Genomic DNA, 21,061 nt, shown 5'->3' with positions numbered 1-21,061 from the left:
ATACTGAATTTAAGGTCAACTCATTTGCTATTAATAGACTGGTTTTGACAAAACTGATTTGTATGTTCTGAAAACTATTTCCATAAAATATATGAAGAGGTATTTCATTGTGTGTAAGTTTTTGGTTGTTTTGTGTTTTTTTGCTTTGTTTTTATCAATAGCAGACATCTTGAAAGAAATTGGAAAATGCAATGTTTGAGGAAATAAAATTTTAAATCAGAGAAAAGTAGAATATTTATAATTTAAATTATTCAGAATTATCTTTCCAAATGGATTAGGTTTATTTTAAATAAAAGAAAAATAAAAACTTTAACCAGTTCTTTCCAATCACTTTTGTTTGTGGACAAACTTACAGGTAAATTTGTTACCTGGAACATTTTTTCTTTACCAAAAATTATATATATATCTATATATATATATATCTATATATATCACACAGATAAGAATAAGACTAAATATTCTATTAATTTATCCATTAAAGCTAATAGCTATGAAGATTGGAATTTCTTAAAAACTTTTAAAATGAAATTAAAAAAATTTTTTTTGCTTTTCTGTACAGGCTAATTTTGCCTTTTCTAGGGCTTCCCTGATGGTTCAGTTGGTAAAGAATCCGCCTGCAATGCGGGAGATCAGGGTTTGATCCCTGGGTTGGGAAGATCCCCTGGAGAAGGAAAAAGCCAGCTACTAGAGTATTCTGGCCCGGAGAATTCCACAGACATATAGTCCCTGGGGTCACAAAGAGTCTGACACGACTGAGCGACTTTCACTTCCAACACTGCTTTTAAGATCAGTTTTCAACCCTGCTCTTCATTTACATTTGCTCACTAAAGCCACAGGTCCCCAGATGGCAGTTCCTTCATGTACATCACTTTTAGAGAAATTCCATGCCCTTTAAAGCTGCACATGATACATATCTAACTCCTTCCCATTAATTTCTTTTCAAATGAATAACTGAAGGCAGAGTATCATTTCATAACTGTATTTATAACTTATTTTTATGTAAGTCTTGGAGTTCTTCAATCTCAACCCATGTGTTAATCTTTTCTAATTTCATAGTATTAGAACCTAGTTGCTGTGTTCTAGGGAGAAGGCAATGGCACCCCACTCCAGTACTCTTGCCTGGAAAATCCCATGGATGGAGGAGCCTGGTGGGCTGCAGTCCATGGGGTCGCTATGAGTCGGACACGACTGAGCGACTTCACTTTTACTTTCCACTTTCATGCATTGGAGAAGGAAAGGGCAACCCACTCCAGTGTTCTTGCCTGGAGAATCCCATGGATGGAGAAGCCTGGTGGGCTGCAGTCCATGAGGTCGCAGAGTTGGACATGACTGAAGCGACTTAGCAACAGCAGCTGTGTTCTAAGAAGCACAGGGTTGATATAAGTTCCCTTGAGCTGACAGTGGGATCTGCACAGGCATGGAAGTATAGATTTGTGAATGAACAGATAAAGAAATGGGTGAAACTGTTTGGATTTAACCAGAGAAATTTTATTTACACAGAAAACAGAAATGATCTTCTAAAAGTGATCTTAAAGAAGGTTTAATCTAGTTCACAGTGAAATCTCTTAAATCGAAATCAGATTTCTATCTCAATGACCGTTTGTCTCCTTGGTTTGCTGTTCTTTGAAATGTCAGATCAAATTTCTTAGAAGGTGTTTGTTTGTTTGCTGTGAGTCAAAGTGCTTTTCCTGAGTGCCCTTTGTCAATATCTTGTTTTGGCGGACAGCTGTACCCCCTTATCTGGGGGGGCATGTTGCCCAAGACCCCCCGTGGATGACTGAAGCCAGGGATAGCACCAAACCCTATATATACTATGCCTTTTTCCTATACATACATATCTAGGATAAATTTATAAATTGTGCACTGTAAGAAATTAATACTAAGAACCAATTACAAAACAGAGCAATTTTAACAATATACTGTAATTAAAGTTATATGAATGCAAACTATATTACTGTCCAAATTTACAGCTTTGTTCATCTTAACTAACCCTCATCAAGCACTGTGGCAATAAATTTTGCAGTTTGAATGGGATAGCAAAACAAGCACAAAGTTTTTTTCCTTCTTCACAATTTCATAGATACAAGTTTTATTCTTACGTAGATCTTAGCATTAGCAACCACAATATACCTTTTTTTTTTTTTCCCTTTGGGTAGTCTAGGACTTTCACCTCTTTACTTACAATAAGCACTTTATGGCTTCTCATTGGCATATCTGAATTGCCAGCATCACTGCTCTTGCCCTTTGGGGCCATTATTAGGTAAAATAAGGGTCCCTTGAACACGAGCACTGCAACATTTAATCTGATGATTCAGCAGCTACTAAGCTACTACTAGTAAGGATGTGCTGGATAAAGAGATGTTTGACATTCTAGGCAGAAGGGAGCAGGTCAAGTGGGATTTGATCACCTTACTTAGAATGGCTTACAATTTTAAATTTATGAATTATTTCTTGAATTTTTCATTTAATATTTTCAAATTGCAGTTGACTATGAGTAACTGAAATTGCAGAAAGTGATACTATGGGTTTGGCCGGGGGGCGGGGGGGGGGTCGGTGTGATTGTACTTGCTTAATTCCAAGTATCTAAACCTATATTCTAATCACCACATGTTATCTTAACTGTCAAATGTATTATTGATTGTTGAGAAATATCTTGCCTGAAGAATGACTCCCATTCTTCACTTTGATAGAAATAAAACTTTTTTTTCTGCTAAAATAACAAGATCTGACATATTAATCGTATCTTTAAGTATCAACTAATACAAAGAATAATTTGAACCCTGAACTGCTTCTGCGTAATTATAAAATTAAACATAAATTTTGGAAAGTAAAATAATATTAGTTTTTATTTTTAAAATCCCATTTACTTGCTACAGTGGTGGAAATAAAGTCACTCAAATGCAAGAAGAACCAGTCTTTAAGTGAATACAGCTTCTGAATCTGAAAAGCCAGGTTCCAATCCAGTATCACTGTTTTATCATCAGTATGACCTCAATCAAGTTACTTGACTTCAACTTATTAATCTCTAAAACAGTCTGAAAATTTTCTTCCTCTGAGGTTGTGAAAATCAAGTGGAATAATGGAGCACAATCTCTGTCTGGAGTTAGAATAAATGAAGAACATGAAAAATATTTTTATAAGACAGTATTTGACAAGAACCAGAGTTAAAATGTAAATATATCATGGGTAACATTAACAGTCATGAACATGGTAAACTGTATTTGTTTAGCATGGTTCCACCTTGGAACACAGACGTACTGAGGACAGAAGCTGTTGATTTTTGATAGTATCCTTGAGGGTCGGTGAAGGGAGGACAAATAAGCCCCATGAGTTATTTGACTTGAGGTCTTGTCAGGAGACCCCCCTTGCATTTCTGGAACCTGAAAAGGAGACACACAGATTTCAACAACTTCTCCTGTGGGATACTGCAGTTTGGTGAGGGCAGGCCTACTGTGACATAGTCATACACTAATATACTTCATTAAAAAGGGTCACCCCCAAGGTAAAACTTTGAATGGTAGAGAGAATAAATCTAAGATTATCATCAATAGTAAAAAAAAAAAAAAAAAAGGAACAGGTATCCTATAGAAACATGATTCTTACAGAAAAGGAACAGACACTCACTCCATAAAAAGCATGTCTTGCCCCATTAAAGACTATATTGATTTGTTGTTATTTAGTCGCTACATCGTGTCCAACTCTTTTGAGATCCCGTGGACTGTAGCTCACCAGGATTCTCTGTCCTTGAGATTTCCCAGGCATGAATACTGGAGTGGATTTTGTTTCTTTCTCCAGGGGATCTTCCTGACCGAGGGATCAAACCCAGGCCTTCTACACTAGCAGACGAGTTATTTACCACTGAGCCATGTGGGAAGCCCATACTTAAAGCCAAATCAGATGTTAGTTCAGTAACGGTAGTAGGACACACTTCAAATATTTTTCAAAGGGCTAATATGAACTGCCATACAACCCAGCAATCCCACTGCTGGGCATACACACCGAGGAAACCAGAATTGAAAGAGACACGTGTACCCCAATGTTCATCACAGCACTGTTTACAAAAACTAGGACATGGAAGCAACCTAGATGTCCATCAGCAGATGAATGGATAAGAAAGCTGTGGTACATATACACAATGGAAGAATACTCAGGTATTAAAAAAGAACACATTTGAATCAGTTCTAATGAGGTAGAAGAAACTGGAGCCTATTATACAGAGTGAAATAAGTCAGAAAGAAAAACACCAATATAGTATACTAACGCTTATATATGGAATTTAGAAAGATGGGAACAATGACCCTATATGCGAGACAGCAAAAGAGACACAGATATAAAGAACAGACTTTTGGGCTCTGTGGGAGAAGGCGAGGGTGGGATGATTTGAGAGAATAGCATTGAATCATGTATATTATCATATGTGAAATAGATCGCCAGTCCAGGTTCAATGCATGAGACAGGGCGCTCAGGGCTGGTGCACTGGGATGACCCTGAGGGATGGGATGGGGAGGGAGGTGGGAGGGGGGGTTAGGATGGGGAACACGTGTACACCCATGGCTGATTCATGTCAGTGTATGGCAAAAACCACCACAATATTGTAAAGTAATTAGCCTCCAATTAAAATAAATACATTGATTTACAAAAAAAGGGCTGCTGCTGGTGCTGCTGCTAAGTTGCTTCAGTCGAGTCTGATTCTGTTCGACCCCATAGACGGCAGCCCACCAGGCTCCGCCATCCCTGGGATTCTCCAGGCAAGAACACTGGAGTGGGTTGCCATTTCCTTCTCCAATGCAGGAAAGTGAAAAGTGAAAGTGAAGTCGCTCAGTAGTGTCCGACTCTTAGCGACCCCATGGACTGTGGCCCACCAGGCTCCTCCATCCATGAGATTTTCCAGGCAAGAGTACTGGAGTGGGATGCCATTGCCTTCTCCAAAAAAGCCTGCTGCTGCTGCTGCTGCTGCTAAGTCGCGTCAGTCGTGTTAGACTCTGTGCGACCCCATAGACGGCAGCCCACCAGGCTCCCCCGTCCCTGGGATTCTCCAGGAAAGAACACTGGAGTGGGTTGCCATTTCCTTCTCCAATGCATGAAAGTGAAAAGTGAAAGTGAAGTCGCTCAGTCGTGTCCGACTCCTAGCGACCCCATGGACTGCAGCCCACCAGGCTCCTCCATCCATGGGATTGATTTTCCAGGCAACAGTACTGGAGTGGGGTGCCATTGCCTTCTCTGACAAAAAAGGCTAATATGTATTAAAATATGGTAGCCTTTTTCATCTTTATGGCTTCTTTAATTACTCTTTTTTAATTGAATGTGTCTAAGATGTATTGCATGAATGATGCTGTGAGATACTCCACTCCAAACAGATGCTGTTTCACACAGAGATAGTCATGATCACCAACTGACTATAAAAGCTCAGAGGACACTTGAAAGAGCACAGAATTGCTTTTCCATTTTAGGAAAAATTTAGTAGGATTGTGGAATATTTTTTGCTAAATCAATATCAAATCCACACCTCACATCATATGAAAACAGCACCCACTCTAAAAACATAGGCTTTGTATAACGCAGCTTTTATGTATGCGATTCACTACTTTTTTCAAGATTGAACCAATACAAACAGAACTTCATGAACAAAACTCACTTTTTTCATAATGCAAAATATCTCATAGAGTTTTTTGCTTTGATAATTTGTTGAAATCATAATATTTTCTATTTGGATTAAATAAAATATACTATTATTTTAATTTCATCTAAGTTTTTTTAAATACAGATATTAGAAAGTTTAAAATTAAACAAATTCTTATTTGTTGAATATCTTTTTACGTGAATGTGTGTGGGAGTCTTACCAAATTCCTTTTCTCTTTTATGATCTAATCTTCCTTGCATTAATCAGTTAATGTGCTGTTACATGGATAGAGTGTTCTAAGGGTCAGCCATCCTTACTCTTGAATGCCTCGACCCAACATAATCATATGTTTTTAATCTATAACACAGGATTGGTCCAATAATATTTTACTTACATCTAAATGACTGCCAACTGATATGACTAGTGTGTAACTTTTCCCTCTTGTTCTGTCCTTCCTGGGTATTGGTGTGAAGGTAACACTAGCCTAATACAGTGAAAAGCTAGCCTGACAAATCTTATGAATAGATATTTTGCTCAAGATAAAATTTGTTAAGTGATCAAAGAATCATTAATATTTTCTAATTTTACTTGTATCAGTTTTGATAATGTAAACTCTTGTAGTTAGCATTTTTTTCTTCTGCATTATTTAAGTGACTTGTCCTTTCAAGAATTTCTCAATCTAGAATTAGCTAATATCCTATAACAAATCATAATGGAAAATAATTTATGTAAAAGTTAATGTGTATTTATGTATAACTGAATCAATTTGCTGTACAGCAGTAATTAACACATTGTAAATCAGTTATACTACAATATAATAAAATATGTTTAAATAATTTTAGTATGTGACTTTTTGCTAGAAAAATTTTCTCTTTAACACCTTCTATGAATAACAATGGAAAAGAAATGCAAAAAAGCAAAATGGCTGTCTGGGGAGGCCTAACAAATAGCTGTGAAAAGAAGAGAAGCGAAAAACAAATGAGAAAAGGAAAGATATAAACATCTGAATGCAGAGTTCCAAAGAATAGCAAGAAGAGATAAGAAAGCCTTCTTCAGCGATCAATGCAAAGAAATAGAGGAAAACAACAGAATGGGAAAGACTAGGGATCTCTTCAAGAAAATCAGAGACACCAAAGGAATATTTCATGCAAAGATGGGCTCGATAAAGACAGAAATGGTATGGACCTAACAGAAGCAGAAGATATTAAGAAGAGATGGCAAGAATACACAGAAGAACTGTACAAAAAAGATCTTCACGACCCAGATAATCACGATGGTGTGATCACTGACCTAGAGCCAGACATCCTGGAATGTGAAGTCAAGTGGGCCTTAGACAGCATCACTACGAACAAAGCTAGTGGAGGTGATGGAATTCCAGTTGAGCTATTCCGAATCCTGAAAGATGATGCTGTGAAAGTGCTGCACTCAATATGCCAGCAAATTTGGAAAACTCAGCAGTGGCCACAGGACTGGCAAAGGTCAGTTTTCATTCCAATCCCAAAGAAAGGCAATGCCAAAGAATGCTCAAACTACCAGACAATTGCACTCATCTCACACGCTAGTGAAGTAATGCTCAAAATTCTCCAAGCCAGGCTTCAGCAATACATGAACCGTGAACTTCCAGATGTTCAAGCTGGTTTTAGAAAAGGCAGAGGAACCAGAGATCGAATTGCCAACATCTGCTGGATCATGGAAAAAGCAAGAGAGTTCCAGAAAAGCATCCATTTCTGCTTTATGGACTGTGCCAAAGCCTTTGACTGTGTGGATCACAATAAACTGTGCAAAATTCTGAAAGAGATGGGAATACCAGACCACCTGACCTGCCTCTTGAGAAATCTGTATGCAGGTCAGGAAGCAACAGTTAGAATTGGACATGGAACAACAGACTGGTTCCAAACAGAAAAGGAGTTCATCAAGGCTGTATATTGTCACCCTGTTTATTTAACTTCTATGCAGAGTACCTCATGAGAAGGTACTCTTCTGATACTCATCTGGTACTCTGATGAATAACAATTAAACTAAACTTTCAAATTCTTTTGTTTTGTTATTTTTCAATTGTATTTTTTAGTATGTGTCATTAAATCTTCAGTTCAGTTCAGTTCAGTCGCTCAGTCGTGTCCGACTCTTTGCGACCCTATGAATCTCAGCACGCTAGGCCTCCCTTTCCATCACCAACTCCCGGAGTTCACTCAAACTCATGTCCATCAAGTCAGTGATGCCATCCAGCCATCTCATCCTCTGTCGTCCCCTTCTCCTCCTGCCCCCAATCCCTCCCAGCATCAGAGTCTTTTCCAATGAGTCAACTCTTCGCATGAGGTGGCCCAAGTACTGGAGTTTCAGCTTTAGCATCATTCCTTCCAAAGAAATCCCAGGGCTCATCTCCTTCAGAATGGACTGGTTAGATCTCCTTGCAGTCCAAGGGACTCTCAAGAGTCTTCTCAACCACCACAGTTCAAAAGCATCAATTCTTCGGCACTCAGCCTTCTTCACAGTCCAACTCTCACATCCATACATGACCACAGGCAAAACCATAGCCTTGACTAGACGAACCTTTGTTGGCAAAGTAATGTCTCTGCTTTTGAATATGCTCTCTAGGTTGGTCATAACTTTCCTTCCAAGGAGTTAGCGTCTTTTAATTTCATGGCTGCAGTCACTATCTGCAGTGATTTTGGAGCCCAAGAAAATAAAGTCTGACACTATTTCCACTGTTTCCCCATCTATTTGCCATGAAGTGATGGGACCAGATGCCATGATCTTAGTTTTCTGAATGTTGAACTTTAAGCCACCTTTTTCCCTCTCCTCTTTCACTTTTGTCAAGAGGCTTTTTAGTTCCTCCTCACTTTCTGCCATAAGGGTGGTGTCATTGATCATAATGTTGTGTATTTAAAATTTCCACCATATAAGATATCTTCGGAAGGACTGAAGCTGAAGCTCCAATACTTTGACCTGGTGCAAACAGCCAACTCATTGGGAAAGCCCCTGATGCTGGGAAAGACTGAAGGCAAAAGGAGAAGAGGATGGGACAGGATGAGATAGGTGGATGGCATCACTGACTCAGTGGACATGTCTGAGCAAACTCTGGGAGAAAGTGAAGGACAGGGAGGCCTGGCCTGCTGTAGTCCACGAGGTTACAGAGTCAGACGTGATTTAGAGACCGAACAACAACAACAAAAATATCTTAGTAAACTCCTCTTACTTATAATAATATCACTGTGGTTAGAGCTGTGGTGAATATTTTTTTTATATGCCTAAACAATACAGTCTTCACAAAGGTTCCCTGACCTCATTTTATCTTTATATTTCAGATAAACATTCTAATTCCCAGACTTGGTCATCATTGTATTTGCTATTATCTTATTAAGTCAGTGTCTAACATTGCCTTAATTTTTTTAATTGGTAGAGTGATTTGATTCCAACTTTTTTTACTAATATTAATATTGCATATATAATGTTTATATACAGCAATGGAAAAATCTACTATATATTTCTACTACTAATTCTCATATTTTTCCACTAACTTTTTTTCCTGTGGATATGTTCTCTTCCTGTATTTGCTGATGACTTATTACTGGAGAAATATCTGTGGTAGTTTTGTCAGTTTTTGTCGTGTTAAACATTTTTATGCTAATTGCTCTGCTCAACACTTCCTGGACCGTGCATGTATTATACATTCCACATCCAATGTCAAGTCTTGGATAATATATTTTTGAGAAGGGTATTTTATTTTATATCATCTTTTGGGCCTAGAACAGAAAAGACATGTTCCTCCTGATAAGTTGGCAGAACTTTCTTAGAGGCTAATTCATTAATTTATTCCATTGTATTTAGTGACCACCTCAATTTTCCTACTTTACGGGCTAAAGATTTTTCTGTATTTTGTTTGTTCCCCAAACCTTTGAATATTTAAACATCCTGAGAATGGCCAAACAGAGACCCATCTTAACACTCTTTTTTTACAGTTACCTTTTCATCTTTATCCTTTGGGAATTTCCCCCACTTTTTGTGTGTGCCATTTCAGTTAATCCTTTATAAGATCATGTATCACAGTTTACCCAGCATTTTCAGATGTTTTATTATTATATAAAACATGTTTCTTTGCAAGAACTTTACTTTCCCGATCCTCATTCAATTTACTCATTTAAAATCCAGCACCATGGCATCTGTTTTCTCTAACGCTTTCTAAAATGGCTCCCATGCTGATTAATTTTCCCTGTCAACCTGACTAGACTAACAGGTACCCAGGTATTTGGTCAATCATGTCAAGATGTCACTGTAAGGATATTTTAAGATGAGATTAACATTTAAATCAATAAACTTTGAGAAAACAGATTATTCTCCAAGATGTGGGTCGACCTCATCTAATCACTTGAAGATCTTAAGAAAAACACTGATCTTCCCCAGAGAAAGATCAAATTCTGCCAGCAAACAGTAACATCTGTTCTTCCCTGGGTCTCTAGGCTCATGGTTTACCTCATGGATTTTGGACTTGCCAGCCTCCACAATAATGTAAGTCAGCTCCTTAAAATCATTCAGTCTCTCTGTGTACACACACACACACACACACACACACGGATACACCTGCCAATGCAGGAGATGAGGAAGATGCGGATTCGATCCCTGAGTTGGAAAGATCTCTTGGAGAAAGAAATGGCAACCCACTCCAGTAATCTTGCTTGGGAAATCCCATAGACAGAAGAGCCTGGCCTGCTACAGACCATGGGGTCACAAACAAATCAGACATGACTAAGCAACTGAGCACTCATGCAGATGTGTACAGTATATATGTCTATATGCACTGATTCAGCTTTCCTGCCTCAAATTTGTAAAATCATAAAGTGAATGTGGAAAATACCTATGACTCTATATGCTGTTTTAACAATATTTTTTAATCTCTCAGCATACTTCCTTAGGTCATAAAATTCCAGAGTTGAAGGTTCAATCAAACGTTCAGGCCACTTGTCTCAATTCCACCTCCTTGATTTTGAAGCACTGTATCTGCACTGCCCAAACTGCTTCATCTCTCAGTTTTGCTGAATTTTTCCATTCTCATTAGCATACATATTTTCAACTAGATGGTGTTTATTACATTTTTTGAAAGGACTTCAATTGTCAAGCAAGGGAGGGTGGGGTGTTTCACCTAGTCCTATCTGATATGCTTACCACCAGATTGAAGTCTGTGTACAAAAATGTGGTCAAAAATCTAATCTAATTTGGCTAAATCTTCAAAAAGCTACTGAAAAAAGCATAGCGATGGTACTAATAACATAGAAAGTAAATATATTCTGTTCTCAAATACACGTCAGTGAATCACTGGATGCATTTTTCTGCATCCATTTTACTTTCCTTTGTTCAAAAATGCTCTCACTTGTACTTACGGCAATGGTATCCATATCTTTGGGATAGCTGTTAATGAATATGGAGTCTAACACAAGTTTGCGTCCCCTTTTAGTGTTAAATTTTGTGATAATCATAATGTATAAATGCCATTTTAATTTATTTTTAGGTGTAACTCTATTTTCCATGACAAATATGTGTATTATGTAAACCACAAAATATTAACTTGACTCTTATTTTTTTTCAGTTTTAAGATTTAAGCAATCTGACAGTTTTCCCTTAAACTGAGTAACATAAAAGGAAGATTTTTTTTGCAATAATTTAACTTTAGTAAATGGAAGCTTTTTTTGTTAATAATTTAACTTTCTTTCTTGTGCTTAAATTCTTACCTGTGATTCTTTTGTACCAAATGCTATTTATAAAGCTGGTGTATTGGTTACCATTAACAAGCTACAATGGTTAACTTTTTTCCCTAATTCATACCTGGGGGTTAAAGATTTCAAATTAAATTAGTCATGATCTAAAAGTAATTAAAAGTCATATCCATTTCCAAAGGTTGTCTCATCTTTCATTGCTGACTTCTTAAAGAAAACAGTAAATGCTCTAACAGCTTGGGTTAAATATCTTTTATAAAATCTGACAATTGTTTAGCTAAACCAAGTTCTTCCCCTGGCAATAATCAAACTCCATTTAGACTGTTTAAGCAGCTGAACTGCAGAGATAAATGTAGAAAGACCCCCACATGAGCTAACCTTGTCTTTAAAATGAACAGAGAAGAAATCCCAGGCAGGATTCATTATTTGTAAAATCATGTAATGCCAAGATTACTTATTTTCTAACTGGTTTTTATTTCTGCTGCATAAGAAAGAATCTTAATTTCTATTCCAAGAGTTACCCAACACCCTGTGATCTCTCCATGTTTCCACAAAGATTGAAAACAGGAAGAAATAAATAAAATCCAATATCACTTGATTGTTTCTTCCTTCTTGAAGAAGCACATGGATAAAAGTCATGGACATTGGTGTCAGTGAAACACTGAGAGAGAAAATCCTTCTCAATGTATATGGTTAATTCCTTTGTGTGTGTGTGTGTGTGTGTGTGCTTCTTCCAAATACAGCCGAGCTTTACATTGTAATCCAGAGACGGGGAACAGTACATCATATTTGAAAACTAATTACAGGACAGTGGAGAGCTCTGTTTTTTCTCACTGTTTCTTTGTACCTGATGCATCTCCTATCAGGACGCTTCCATAAGCCTCTTATCCTTATTCATCAGAGAGCAGATAGAATTAAAACCACAATCACAGAAAACTAATCAAACTGGTCACATAGACCACAGCCTTGTCTAAATCAGTGAAACTATGAGCCATGCCATGTGGGGTCACCATAGATGGACAGGTCATGGTGGAGGGTTCTGACAAAATGTGGTCCACTGGAGAAGGGAATGGCAAACCACTTCAGTATTCCTACCTTGAGAACCCCATGAACAGTATGAAAAGACAAAAAGATAGGACACTGAAAGATGAACTCCCCAGGTGGGTAGGTGCCCAATATACTACTGGAGATCGGTGGACAAATAACTCCAGAAAGACTGAAGAGACAGAGCCAAAGTTAAAACAACGCCCACTTGTGGATGTGACCGGTGACAGAAGCAAGGTCCGATGCTGTAAAGAGCAATATTGCATAGGAACCTGGAATGTTAGGTCCATAACCTCAGAAATGCAGATGACACCACCCTTATGGCAGGAAGCAAAGAAGAGTTAAAGAGCCTTTTGATGAAAGTGAAAGAGGAGAGTCAAAAAGTTGGCTTAAAACTCACTTTCAGAAAACTAAGTTCATAGCATCCGGCCCCATCACTTCATGGCAAATAAATGGGGAAACAGTGGAAACAGTGTCAGACTTTATTTTTGGGGCTCCGAAATCAGTGCAGATGGTGACCGCAGCCATGAAATTAAAAGACACTTGCTCCTTGGAAGAAAATCTATGACCAACCTAGACAGCATATTCAAAAGCAGAGGCAACAAATGTCCGTCTAGTCAAAGCCATGGTTTTTCCAGTAGTTATGTATGGATGTGAGTGTTGAACTATAAAGAAAGCTGAGCACCAAAGAATAGATGCTTTTGAACTGTGTTGTTAGAGAAGACTCTTGAGAGTTCTGTGGACTGCAATGAGCTACAACCAATCCATCCTAAAAGAAATCAGTCCTGAATATTCATTGGAAGGACTGATGCTGAAGCTGAAACTCTAATACTTTGGCCACCTGATAGGAAGAACTGACTCACTGGAAAAGACCCTGATGCTGGGCAAGATTGAAGGCAGGAGGAGAAGGAGATGACAGAGGATGAGATGGTTGGCTGGCATTACCGACTTGATGGGCATGAGTTTGAGGAAGCTCTGGGAGTTGGTGATAGACAGGGAAGTCTGGCTTGCTGCAGTCCATGGAATCACAAAGAGTCGGACATGACGAGCAACTGAACTGAACCGAGCTCTAAGAATTTGTCAAATTTTCACTGACTCTACACAGCCCAGAATAGTTGATCCTTCTTTTCCTTGAAGGGATTTAGTGAATCCTAAAGTTTTATTTTAAAATATAATTTGGAGATAGCCAGTTATGTTTATCAATTCAAACTTATCTATGAAATATTTGTCCTGGGCTTCATTTTAAGAGTATCCTACATATGCAATTTAACATTGCACCTTCTTAAGATTGTAAAGAATCATAAGATGTCAGAGCACAAAGAGACCACAGTGAATTATTTAATTTCAACTCCTAAAATGAAGGAGTCAGGGCTAGGCAACAGAAGAGCTGGGATAAAGCAGGATAGGCCTTCAAAAAACTATCCTTGAATGAACCAACATATGACCTTGTAAATGAAACTTAATGCCCCTGATTTAGAGTCTGTGTATGTGTGTGAAAGTTATTCAGTTGTGTCCTATTCTTTACAACCCCATGGACTGTAGCCCACCAAGCTCCTCTGTCTATAGAATTCTCCTGGCAAGAATACTGGAGTGGGTAGCCATTCCCTTCTCCAGGGGATCTTCTTGACCCAGGCACCAAACCTGGGTCTCCTGCTGCCGTTGCTGCTGCTGCTGCTGCTGCTAAGTCGCTTCAGTTGTGTCTGATTCTGTGCGACCCCATAGACTGCAGCCCACCAGGCTCCCCCATCCCTGGGATTCTCCAGGCAAGAACACTGGAGTGGGTTGCCATTTTCTTCTCCAATGCATGAAAGTGAAAAGTGAAAGTGAAGTCGCTCAGTCGTGTCTGACTCTTTGTGACCCCATGAACTGCAGCCTACCAGGCCCCTCCGTCCATAGGATTCTCCAGGCAAGAGTATATTATATACTGGCTTCCTTTGTTTTCTATATCTTAATTTCCCTTCTATAGAGGTCATGTTCATTTCAACCTTCATTCTTCAGCAGAAAATGATCATTAAGAAATGTTGAATTAAAATCTATAAATTGATTATAGTCAACAAATTAAGCTTCTAAAGTATATTTAATGTACTGATTTTTTAAAAATATTTTAATATTTACCTCTTCATTGCTAGTGTGTGCTAGAAATATAGATATCTTTGGTGGAAATACTGATTTTGCTTGTTCACATGTCCTTTCATTTTTGAAAGCCTTTTCTTAAAGCAGCATAATTTTCACTACTGTTTCTAATACGAGATCATATAGAAAAAATATTTATATGCATTTTTGAAATTTTATAACACATATTTTCCAAATGTCACATCTACAGTCTATTAAAAACAAACAAACAAACAGGAAGAGGTGTTTTATTTTGGAAGAGGTAGGCCCTATTATTTAAAGACAGCATAGAACTATTACTGTCTGAGGAGCTTTCTCTTCAAACGAACATTAACCAATACCTTATGTCTTATGTCTCATCATTTTAAAGTCTTATTTTAAAGTGTTTTGCTTATTAAAGTTCAGATGAAATGCAGGTAAGTGTACTACACCCATTAATACACATTGATATCACTCCAAATAGTTTTAATGCTACTAGTCAAGCTACTCTCATCATTTACTGAAAACATATAAGCAGGCACTGGTCATAGTGCTTTGTATGTGATAACATACTTAATCATCACAGATATCGTATTTAATCATACATCCTAGGAAGCAAGTATTACTTTTATCTCAACTCTCCAGATGAAGAAATTTGAGCCCCAGAGAGATTAAGTAAACTTGCCAGATGTCACACAGCTGCCTAGACGAAGAGTTAAGATTCAAATCTTGGCAGTTTGGTGCAGCTCTGTTATCATTGTGTTAGGTAGAATTTGATCTGCAAGGTAGAATCACTATGAGGGAATACAATTTAAAGAACACATTGTAATAACTAGCCTTTATTATGTTATGGAAACCAGTTAAACAGTCTATGCTATGGTTGTGACTTCTGCAACTAGTATTGGATCTGAAATCAAGACGCCCAAGAGGAGGAAGGCACAGTGGAAGGGGATTAAAGGAGAGAAAGGTAAAACTGCAACCCAAGTCTGCCTCTCTGCCTCCAGCCTTCCAGGTGAGCGTGTCTCACACAATTACCAGGTGTCCTTCATAAGGAGCTGTAGGCACATGCTTATCCAGGAGTTGGAAGACTGAGGGAAGACATCAGAGTTCTCAGAGAACCAACAGGATAGAAATAGATACAGCTAAAGAAATATATTTATTATAGGGGTTGACTCGTGTGATTGCAGAGACAGACAAGTCTAGGATCTGTGTTTGCAAGGTGGAGAACAAGGGAAGCCAGAGGGCTAATTCAGTCCCAGTGTGAAGGCCTGAGAACTAGAGAACCAAGGGTGTGTGTCTAAGTCCGAGTTCAAAGGCTTAAGAATGAGGGTGGGGAGGTGATGGCGTAAGTCTCAGTCAAGTCTGAAGGCCTGAGAACTGAGAAACCAGTGTCTGAGGGCAGGAGAAGACAGGTATCTCAACTCAAGCAAAAGAGCAATTTCTCCCTTCCTCTGCTTTTGTTCTATCTGAGCCCTCAATGGACCAGATGAGGCACCCCTGCATTGCTGAGGGTGATCTTTACTCATTCTATCAATTCAAATGTTTGTTTTCATCCAACCTTCAAAGCCTGACACAAACTAGCTTCAGCTTGTCAGTTCTTTGACCTCATCCTCTTAACTACTGTCTTCCCTGACTTCCTTTTTTTTTCTCCCACATATTGTTGTTGTGGCTGGTCAGTTGCTAAGCTGTGTCCAACTCTTTGTGACTCACGGGCTGTAGCACCCAGGCTTCCCTGTCCTTCACTAACTCCTGGAATTTGCTCAAGCTCATGTCCATTGACTCGGTGATGCCATCCAACCATCTCATCCTTTGTCGCCCACTTCTCCTTCTGTCCTCAATCTTTCTCAGCGTCAGAGTCTTTTCCCATGAGTCAGTTAGTTCTTCACATCAAGTGGCCAAAGGATTGGGGCTTCAGCTTTAGCATAGTCTTTCCAATGAATATTCAGGGTTGATTTCTTCTGGGATTGATTAGGTTGATCTCCTTGCTGTCTGTCCAAGGGACTCTCAAGAGGCTACTCCAGCACCACAATTTGAAAGCATCAATCCTTTAGCACTCAGCCTTCTTTATAGTACAAATCTCACATCCTTACATGACTAGTGGAAAAATCATAATTTTGACTATATGCACATTTGTCGGCAAAGTGATGCCTCTGCTTTTTAATATACTGTCTAGGTTTGTCACAGCTTTAATTCCAAGGAACAAGCATCTTTTAATTTCATGGCTGCAGTCAACATTTGCAGTGGTTTTGGAGCCCAAGAAAATAAAAGCTGCCACTGTTTCCACTTTTCCTCCATCTATTTGCAATGAAGTGATGGAATTAGATGCCAGGATCTTAGTTTTATCAATGTTGAGTTTTCAGCAGGCTTTTTCACCCTCCTCTTTCACCCTCATCAAGAGACCCCTTAATTGATATTTGCTTTCTTTTTTTTTTTTCACATCACCTAGGCCAGACCACAGCTTTGTGAGTTCTCCAGACAATTATAGCCTCAGGGCCTTTGTCTGCACTTTTTTCTTTGCCTGGAACCCACTTCCCATGGATACATACATAGAACCACCTTCATTCCCTTCATGTTTCCGAACACATTCTGCCTCATAGCATGAGTTAATAGCCAATATTCAGTATTAATTTCCATCTTCCCTCATGGTTAATTGTCTCTTCCTAATGATAGCAATTTCTTTCTGTACTTAATATTTTATTCCTAATCTGGATGGTTCTTGACAAATGTTATCCACTCCTATAAATATTTAATGAATAAATGAACAAATAAAGAAATGAAAGCAATAAGTCTCAGAGGTTTTCAAATGGGAAATCCTTGCAGTAGTTGGATTTCTCTAAATTGTAGACAACCATTTTCTTCAATTGCAATAAAAAAGGAAATGGAGAGGTGAGTTACTGATGCATAACTGATGAGTTACTGATGAGTTACTGTTTTAGTTTTTAAAATGACTTTTAAAGAAGGCAATGGTAAACATATAGAATGACACTTTCTCATTACCTTTAAGCCTACCATCTTCTTTGAATAATTTCTACATCACAGTATTTCTAGGTATGTTTTTAAAATATCCCATAAATTATAATTGTGAAAATAATTCCTGTCCATGAAACGTTTAGATAAATCCTCTTCATTTAATGAGCTGACTGCATCTGTGTATTACAGTTGAACCTCATATTTGCTTGACTAGAGAGCTCAGATATTGATTTTGCCCTGTTTAATAGTTAAATCTCTAGTTACTTCAGAGACTACTTACTTACCTTCATGATATCCACCCTTGGAGAAAAGAGATCAATAAGGCACTCCTGTCTGTGATCCTCAGAGTTGAATTTCTGCCATTTTCCCCAAAGGACACACATATCTGGAACTCATTTCCTCTTCGTTACAACAAAGCTAAGGTCCTTGGCCTTCGGGGAACTACTCAATATTAATTTGTTTAGTTAAGCTTTTACCTAACTGATGAGGTGGAAAGAGTAATTGAATTGGTAGCAAATTCTAATACATATTCATATTGCTGTACTTCTGAACATAGCCATACATTTCCACCACAGCTTCATTTTATTATTTAGATTTTACAATGATGACTACTCAGTATTTCCTTAAAATCTACCGTGAATGTATTTCTCATTTCTGAAATTCTATTTTTCAAACATCCTGGGCAGATTTTACAAGGCACAGCTAGGTTATTAAGGTTTCTGCTGTGTTATGCATTTAAATCCATCATGGGGTATTTTATACATTTACATTAGTAAAGAAAGAATCTGATGGGACATAATTTTGCTATAAAATAATAGCCATGCTGTCCTGAAAACCTAGTGTTACTATGGTTCTTCACTATATTTAAAAATACAACAGGAACCAAAGTGATATTTAGTTCAGTAGAAGACTACTAAACATGGGGCCTTCCATGGTCAAACATGATTTCATTCGAAAAATTATTTATTAGACGTATAGGAAAGCCAGTTGCATTATGACTTACCTGTTAAGTGAATAGAATTGGAAAAAAGTTGACTATAAGTTTTTTTTTTTTTAACGAATCGCCAGTCCAGGTTGGATGCAGGATACAGGAAGCTTGGGGCTGGTGCACTGAGATGACCCAGAGGGATGGTATGGGGAGGGAGGTGGGAGGGGGCTTCAGGATGGGGAACACATGTACACCCGTGGCGGATGCATGTTGATGTATGGCAAAACCAATACAATATTGTAAAGTAAAAAAAATAATAATAATAATAAAAATATTAAAAATATTTTTTTTAGATTTCACAGAGTAAATTTGTATTTGATTAGGTTACTAAAATATGCAGTTTTATAACTGTTATAGAAAAATTCTACTTGACTGTGTTTCCAGTAAAAAATTCTGCAAATATTTTCCCAAGATACTTCAAAATAAACACTTCAAAGTAAATCTTTATGTGTTTTAAACACTTGAATGAGTACTCAGATTGAAGCTTTCAATTTATCTGATACAATGATGCTTTGTGAATAATGACATTCCCCCAAACTTTCTGTTTATAATCCAGAAAAGCCCAAAGACTTACACCACTTCCCTGACTAAGTTCCAGAATAAAGAGCCTGGAATTCTCACAGCAATGAGTCCACTCATGATACCAACATACTTTGTGGACGTCATGGAATTGCATTCAACTTATTGAGTCATCATTTCCCTATTGCTTTCCTCAATTTTATAGTTCAAGTAGAAACATAACAGAAGTATAGAAAAATTATAAAGGTATATTTATTTGACTTAATATGAATAGCAAAAGACTTATCTTGCAATAAAGTCCCACTAAATCCAGTCTGTGTGCTGCGGTCCATGCAGTCACAAAGTTGGACACATACGAGCAACTCAACAACAAACCTAAAGTCAAAACTAATGAATTCCTGCTCAGATGTTAAAAAAAAAAAAGCTTTGACATATATGCAATGTCTATGTGATGATATTTTCTTTTGCCAATTTTTGACAGAAAAATTATGCCCAGAATTTTGAAAATCTTCCATGGAGTTCACGTGCCCCTAATAAATTGTTGTTCAGTTGCTAAGTTGTGTTCCACTCTTTGTGAGCCCAAGGACTGCTGTGCTCTAGGCTTCCCTGTCCTTCTCCATCTCCCAGAGTTTGCTCAAACTCCTGTCTGTTGAGTCGATGATGCCGTCCAATCATCTCATCCCCTGTTGTCCCCTTCTCCTCTTGCCCTAAAAATTAATGACAGATCACTGGGCAGCCTAGATGAGTACATGACAGGATTGTTGCTGTTGTTCAATTGCTAACTCGTGTCCCACTCTTTGCGACCCCATGGACTGTAGCACACCAGGACTCCCTGTCCCTCACCATCTCCCGGAGTTCGCCGAAGTTCATGTCCACTGAATCAGTGATGCCATCAACCATCTCATCCTCTGTCGCCCCCTTCTCCTCCTGCCCTAAGAAATAATGACAGAGAATTGGGCAGGTCTAGTAGAGTACATGACTGGATAGTGTTTACTTAAACTGGAACATTTCTGTATCCCATTTACCCCCAAGCTGAATAAGCCATAACACAATGGGCACCGACCAGTTCTCACAGGAGCTCAGAGTCTGCCATCTGCGTGATAGCTGAAAGTGGCCAAGTCTCGCTTTGTTGTGGCTGTATGCTGTTAGGCCACAGTTAATAACTGAGAATCCGGGTTGAAAGGAAGGACGGGCCCCTGGGATGTCATTCTCTTTATCGCGTCTGCGGAACTGCGCCCGAGCCCTCACCAGGTTTTCTGGGACTGACCCGTGTGTACCTTCTGTTGGTGCCGCTTCCCACTGGGTTAGTGATGTGCTTCTCTGCCCAGGAGGCCTGCATGCTCAATGCTCTTTGTGAAGCTGACACCAGGGCACACAAGGGCTTTTGTTGTACTGTTGGTGGCAGGCGGGGGTGGGGGGATGCTGACCATCTCAGTTAAACTCAGAGAAGCAGGAGAGACAGACAACTTATTGCATATTCTCCTGATTCAGATGATGCTTAAAGGTGATTCTATTCCCAGGGAAGGCAAAGGTCCCTACTTGGTTATGATCAGGATGGAATCCTTTTTATACAATATGAGCCTGGTGACTTCAGATGACTCCCGAAATAAGAACAGCCCTGCCTTGATTAACCAATGGCAAATGAAGATTTACATCATTGATCATGCTTCTTGTCTTTTATCATGAGAAATAAGCAGCATTTGCCCAATTTTTCTAGTTATCCTAGACAGGGAAAAAAATAATACCATAGTGGTAATTGATCACATATTTTAGAAAAATTTAGAAAGCATTAATGACTATTTGAAAATGTCCCTTGGCATTATTCACTATTCTATGCTCCCCTCCCACAAAAATAGATTTAAGGAAAACAAGAATATCTTCAAAACGGCTCTCCCCGTTATTTTGTTTTTAATTCTTTGTAAATGTCTTTAACCATAATAGGATAATATTTGACTGCATATTTTAATATTATGATGCATTGCAGTGCAAATATGAACACAAAGCAGACAACACTCATGAGATTTGCAGTTACACAAAATACAGTCGAATGAACACTATCGCTTGTAAAAATTTGAATATGAGACTAAGTGAGCAAATATTGATGTGTCCTTGATATTTTGA

The 21,061-nt window shown here is 38.3% G+C and overlaps 1 long non-coding RNA gene across 1 annotated transcript in view; it reads right to left on the bottom strand.

Moving 5' to 3' along the window:
- LOC132346729 (uncharacterized) overlaps positions 1 to 20,293 on the bottom strand; it is a 32,124-nt gene extending 11,831 nt beyond the window's left edge. The window contains exons 1-2 of the long non-coding RNA XR_009496643.1: positions 20,218 to 20,293; positions 19,784 to 19,872 (exon numbers count right to left, since the gene is read on the bottom strand). This is a non-coding gene — a long non-coding RNA (uncharacterized lncRNA). The remainder of the gene's footprint in view (positions 1 to 19,783; positions 19,873 to 20,217) is intronic.
- Between the last annotated feature and the right edge of the window lie 768 nt (positions 20,294 to 21,061).

Source organism: Bos taurus, chromosome 12 (genome assembly GCF_002263795.3).
Source record: "Bos taurus isolate L1 Dominette 01449 registration number 42190680 breed Hereford chromosome 12, ARS-UCD2.0, whole genome shotgun sequence".
NCBI lineage: Eukaryota > Metazoa > Chordata > Mammalia > Artiodactyla > Bovidae > Bos > Bos taurus.
The sequence above is the reverse complement of the archived record's forward strand: the minus strand, read 5'-3'. Positions and strand labels throughout refer to the sequence as shown.